The 6,848-nt window shown below is 39.9% G+C and overlaps 1 pseudogene; it reads left to right on the forward strand.

Moving 5' to 3' along the window:
• Positions 1–750: 750 nt before the first annotated feature.
• On the forward strand, positions 751–4,000 carry LOC137261958 (uncharacterized; annotated as a pseudogene).
• Positions 4,001–6,848: the final 2,848 nt, after the last annotated feature.

Here is a 6,848-nt window from a genome sequence, read left to right on the forward strand (position 1 = left end):
TGTCCTTAAAGGGGAAACAAACGTTAACGTCAATAACGGGTGCGACCTTCACTGGCATCAGCAACAGCCGCACATCTCCTCCCTATGAAGAGGCGTCAAATGAACCTCCGAGGATTGTTGTAAGCATAAACAACACACCATTGCAGTTGTTGCAAGTGAACTGGACGTACTCGCTGTTGGTGAAATTGCCTTTCCTTCTCATCCCAGAGGTGTTCGATTCAAATCCGGGCATAACGCTACCCAATCCATGGTGTAGGTGTTTTTGTTCTGGTGGAATTCTGTGTGCGCTCTCGGCATTGTCTTGCTGAAACAGAGGATGACGGCTTCGAGCAAACAAAATGGAAGAATTGCTATTCTCAACACTTTATCGATGCAGCGCTGCGTAGTAACACCCCTACCATGACCTTGCCCATTGTTCTGAAAGATTACATGTTGAACATGATCTTCCCAGCTTATGGAACCCCCAAACATGAGGGAAGGCCCTCCCCAACGATCTCTCTCCAAACAACATGGTTCTGAGAATCTTTTACCTTTACGACGCCATATTCTCACTCTGTCATCTTCGATATCGATACAAAAGCGACCCTCATCTGAGAAGACGACGTTCTGCCACTATCCACTGCGCCAGTTGCGATGTAGTGCCGCCCAGTTCAGTCGAGCACGTATATGTTGTGGCATCAAACGTGAACTAACGTATGGTCGACGGCAACGTAAACAAGAGTAAGATGGCCACGTACAGCGTTATCGCTGATGGGTCTCTTGCGTCTTCCTATGGTGTTACGGGCTGTGGTGGTAGCTGGTATGAAGCGACGGTCACAATGTAGCGGTCTTGCGTTACACGTGGACGTCCGCGACGAGGGTGGTCGGTCAGCGACGGTGTTGTCTGCTGATGGCGACCAAGCATTCTATACAGATGGTGGACTGACGTGTTCCATAAAGCCTGACGACACCTGGGATCGGTGTTTGCAAAACTTTATTTTGACAGTTGGCCATCAGGGCCCGCGGGCTTTAAAATCTACAGGCCCTGAATGAAATCTGCGGACCCATTTTGTTCAAGTCAAACCAGTGAAAACAAAATAGACTACACTGTACACAAATTCACTCTCTTTCTACAAAATCAATAAGCAGTATCCATTCCTTAAGTAGCATCGTAAGAGCAGGAACATCATGCAAAGACAGCAATTCTAACTCAAGATTTTAAAAGGAAACCGCCAGGTTCACATTTTAGTGATGCGTGACGTCACGCATGCTAAGTGTGTGATAAACATTTTTCTTTTGCGGTGAAAAACAGTATTAACGGAATCAATTACATATCAGAATTTCTGTTCAACACTGTGGTTTACAAAATAATAAGCCAATAGTTCACAAATCTGTCTGATTAGAGTTGTACAATCCTGTTTGAACTACAAAGTTTGGAAATCCTACAAACAGTGAAAACGTTTAATAAAACTTGAAATGAAAATATACATGCAATACACCAAGCCATAATCTTGCGCTAAAGATCAACACATAGTTTTTTCATTATATAATGTTGTATAGCCATAAACATTATTATGACAGGTATGAACCTTACGTGACAGAAGTGACAGACAAGGCAGGAGTGATTATTTTCAGTTTCGTTTGTTTAGTTTCATATCACTGGGCTGTGCTAATAACTACCGATTAAAAGAGTGGCATAAGCAAAATGAACACATAAAGACCAAAAGTATACAAAATCATATGTTTGTAGAATATCGGGGACATGAGTGGTTGTTCTGTGTAACAGAACCTGTCCCATTTGGAAGCTTCTGTACACACGGAATGACGTAGACTGTCCTTTAGAGGTTCAGGAAGCAGACAGGAAGTACATGTATGAGGAGAGTACCGGCTGCCATACAGTCACATGGAATTGATTCAGGAAAGACACGCAAAATGACATTTTGAATGTTCACATTCACAAATAAATAAAACATTAAGCATAACACTTGTACAGACCTGTTTTTCGTTTTTTTTTGTTTGTTTTTTAAATCCTCATAAAATCTACATGAATTCCAATCATTTTGTCGTTTACTATGAGTCAAAGGACCACATGCGTCAGAAAATATTATGCCATTCCATGGTAGTCACCACAAAAAGTTTTGTGTACGTGTTGAAAACCTATCAGTGCAAAAATACTGGGGGTACTTAATTAAGTACCTTATGTATATGTTGGCGCCTATGAAAATCCAGATTACATCATTCAAAGGATTGATTTTTCATTGTTGTTAAACTAAGTATACTTTTTAAAAGAAAAGTAGATATCATAAAAAGAGACCCGCGTATGCTATCTCAGCTGACAAATGATGCATGACAACGATGCGTAAACGCTGAAACTAACACACATGACCAACTGAAAAACGGGTCATAAAATTATCAGATTGTTACAAAATCACGAGCTTCAGATGCATGGGATATTGTCCCTATTTGTGGGCATTGAAGGCTGTATTCCTCGAACAGGTTAACTGTCTGATCTTGAAAGAATTATACTTATCTCAGGGAAAGGAACCAGAAGTGTCAGGGTGAAAGAGGAATTAGTACTGCGTGCTAAAGGTGCCTATTCTCTTCAACTCGCAAAACCAATTTGAATACGCGAAACCACCGACGTTGTGTACACCATGTGGGTGAGGTATGTCAAATTCTAATTCGTTGACATTTGGGACGACACATGATATAACCATGTTGCCGGTTTTCACAGAAGAAACGATGCATATAATTTCTTAGTTTCGAGTACACCTGGATCTGTAGATTCTAACCCAATGAAAACTCCACGTCAACTTTTTATGAAGATGCTCATGTCCATAGTGTTGCCATTCATACTATCAGTGATGATTGCGACCACATGTTCATAAGATTCGCATTCATTCCTTCATTTCATTGCCTCAGACATGCAGACAAATGCCGATCATCATGTTTGAGTGTGTCTGTCCAAGGTGACAGGTCACGTCAACTCAGCATTCTGCACATGCACAGCCGGGTATGTACACGGGTGCATCAAGCAACCCATTTGATTTCTGAAGTCAATTCTTTGTTCAATTAGAATGTTTCACTTTGTTCAAAATGTTTCAATTTTATTCATGCAGTCAAACAAAGAGCATTATTTTGTCATCAGCATCTGTTTTCTACCTATAGATCTGTAACTTATTGATGATCATGGCTGACTCAACAGGTTTGCTTCGAAACTGTTTATTGTAAACATAAGCCAGGCTCGTGATGGCATTTACCTACATGTTTTGTTATTAAGTTATTTGTTTTGTTTTTTTTGGGGTTTTTTTCGTTAATCTTATGTGACAGTATGACTTCACTGTAAACACATATACAGATATCCACACGCTTTGTGAAGCTCCCAGTCTTCCAAACCTTCCAGACGTTAATTGCTGCTTTAGACACCATGCATATCTTTCATCAGATAGCTGCAAAGCTGATTTTACAGATTACATGCCAACTATCAAACACTCTAGAGAGGAAGCAGCAACTGTTGAATAATTTACATGGGGTCAACACAAAGAAGATAAATAGAAATACTCTAGGACAGGGAGAATTAGATGTTCAAGTTTGCAATGGCAGGTCATCAACAGGACCAGGCCGACGTGTTCATCATGTACTTTGATATGGGAATGACTTTACTTCAGTTCATACTACATTGGGAGTATCACACTAGTCTACAGCAAGTCAACATTTTTTGGCGAATATAAAGAAAAACACCCCCGAAATAAAAGTATCACAGTATGGATTAATTGTTAACACACAGCAAGTCCACTTGGTGTTCTTGAGATTAATTGTCTGTCGGTATACAGAGATGTCAAAGCTACCGAAGCTGCCATGCATGCAAATTTCTTCTGTTCAGTTGATGAAAATGGAAGTTTGAAGTTAAAGGAAAACCATCCTTGTTACTTTGAACATTCTGGGCCAGATGGTTGTTCCGAACAGAAAGTGGTTTGACTTTGTTGTGTGGACTTTGAAGGATATCAAATCCAAAGAATAAAGTTTGGTGAAAACCAGTGTGATGAAATGTGAAAAAAACCTTGAAAGCTTTTACTTGACAGCTGTAATTCCAGAAGTATTTACCACACGTGTTTACCGTGGATTTCCCCTCTACTTAAACATTTTGAAAGCTCAGAACAAGCATGCCATCACATACCGAAACATGGGTCTCATTAACCTATTCAGACAATGCAGGCAGAAATAGCAACGTTGAGCGTACATACATGTGATTTGTTTAGTGTCAAAATGAATTACATGTATATCAAATTCAAGAAAAGCTGTAACTAAAAACGACAAAACAAACACACAACAGAACTATTTAGTGTAGCATTAACATTTTAATGAATTGACATGCTTGTGAAATGTTATCTTAGAAGATGACAATAGCAGTCATTCGACAGAATTTATAAATGTGTAAAACCTGAACTGGATAAATTGACTAATTTACTACCTTTTGCGTATCGCTTGTAACTAACAAATAACCTTGGAAAGCTATACTCATCCACAAAAGACACGTCGTTTTGCAAAATCAAATGCACAATTTTGTTCTTACAAGGTGTTTTTATTACGATTGTACTATTTTGTTAACATGCTTTCAATACAAGTAAACTGTTATTACCAATATCAGTGTATTTTCTGGTGAAAAACCATATCGACAAAACGCATCTAAAAAGCAAACGTGGTAAAAGAGTCCGTATGATACTCGTGAAAATAAAAATGTACCTATATATCGTGACAACTCTGCCAATGAGTCCAAAACTCGCCTGAAATCAATTTTGTTCTGAGACATTTGCCATGCGTCCGTCGTTGTTTGCTCTCGCGTGGTAGTTTAGGATGGTGGACAAGAGTAAGGGAAGACAAGAGTCGACGGTAGTGATGAAGACAGCAGCAGCCATGTTTTATTATTGTTTGGTTGAATGATGGTCGAAATGGTGTGCACAGTGGTAAACATGTGACAGAACGCACATCGAGACTGAGTGGCCAATGATCCCGATGTGGAGACCCGCTCTGTCACACACATTCAGAAGTCCGATTCTTCATCGTAGACGTAGACGTAGGTGCGGCGACGCCCTTGGCTGCACAATCCGTCCACTTCTCGTTTCCCTTACTGGTCTCCTTGGTCTTGCTGGTTGGTCTCGCTGGATGGTCTCCCGACTGACCATATCAGTCAGGTTTTAGTCATTACGCCACGTTGTACAAGGTCATTGGCCCATGCACATGTACATATGTAAGATTCGCCGACGTAGGGAGGTGTTAATTGACATGTATTGGTAGCGCTTGAGAATTAAGGATCCTGCCCGGAGGGGGATTATGATAAGAGGCAATACACCGAATGTTTGCTGAATACACTACATAGACAAAGGGGATAGAATTTCGGTTCACTTTGGACATGTATTGAAAACAAATAGAAGTTTTAAAGAAACTTATTGAAATGATTTAGTCTATGACACCACTTATTACCAGAGATCAGAGAAGAAAGCCTTGGGACGACTGCGCAGATGGCAGTCAATCATTTAAACGTTCCTATTTGGGCAATCTACCGACTGCAGGAGCGATATCAGGCCACTAACAGCATCCAAGATCGCCCAAGCGCGAGCGACCTACAGTAACATCACAATGTCAAGACCGACAAAATGTGCGCAGCTTTCTGCAGGGTCGCTTCCACAGACAGACGGAAACAGCGCGCCAGATCATTGGAACTCACAACAGGGCCCATTAGTGCCGATACAGTGCATCAACATCTGCGCGGGAGAAACCTCTGCTATGACAGACCATATCGTTAATCAGTTTGGGCGATTTTAGTTGTGTGAACCCTTAATATATTCCCGAAAAGGTGTTTACCAAAATTGTCCAGTTTGAAGTCAAATCACCATTTTGATAATTAACTAGAGTGAATTAAAGCGTGTGCTTTATGAAACCTCTACTGGTGCGACGTTTCTTTTACGATTCAGTATACTTCCAATAAAGCCTTATAGGAATTATTTATTCTATTTTGAGATATCAAATTCATGTTAAGCGTTGTCTTTAGACATACTTTTCACAAATATACCATCCTCACATTCATGTGGGCAGACGGTGGTAAACGTCCAGTAACGTCAATATACTAATTGGAAGTGGTTGGAAAGCATATTTAATAATAGCTAACTCTGAATGACCAGTGTTTTCGGAAAGTCGAAAACGCTGCTTCTGAATATTGGATCCCCCGATAGGCGTCGCTTCGCGCAGACGCTCTGCACAGACGTAAAACATGTCGAAATTATAATCCATGATAAGCAAATACGTATTCCACAAAGAGACAAATGATTCACATTTCGAGCTTTCATAATTAGAGGTTTGTATACTTTTAATGAACGTCATATTTCGATTAGACTTTACTTCTGGTTTAATAATTTATAATTTACAAAGTATCTTTTAAGATTCTTAACAGAAATCACTGGAGAGTTTCTGTTGATATATATGTTTCTTATTTCCTTTTCTTTATTGGATGTCACAACCACGTGGTCATATTGGATTGCACAACTGAGTTTTGATTTTGATATATAGTCACCAAATCATGTTCTTCTGCACCTTCCTGTTCATATATGCCTCCATGTACATTCTTCTAAGAATAATCTTCATACATACTATTTAGGAGTCTACCGATATCTAATTTATTTTGGGAGCGAGGTGGATTCTATGTTTGTCATCCTACATGTAATCTACTTCAAAGACTCTGCATATAGACAAATATGAGGGTTGGCATTATGTATGAGTTCTATGGCTTTGGTCCCTGGGGTTCTCGTTGTATCCAGCATGCAATAACACTGTGCTAAGTCATAAGCCATGAATCAGTTTTGGGTGTAGTATGT

The sequence above is a fragment of the Haliotis asinina genome, chromosome 14, assembly GCF_037392515.1.
Source record: "Haliotis asinina isolate JCU_RB_2024 chromosome 14, JCU_Hal_asi_v2, whole genome shotgun sequence".
NCBI lineage: Eukaryota > Metazoa > Mollusca > Gastropoda > Lepetellida > Haliotidae > Haliotis > Haliotis asinina.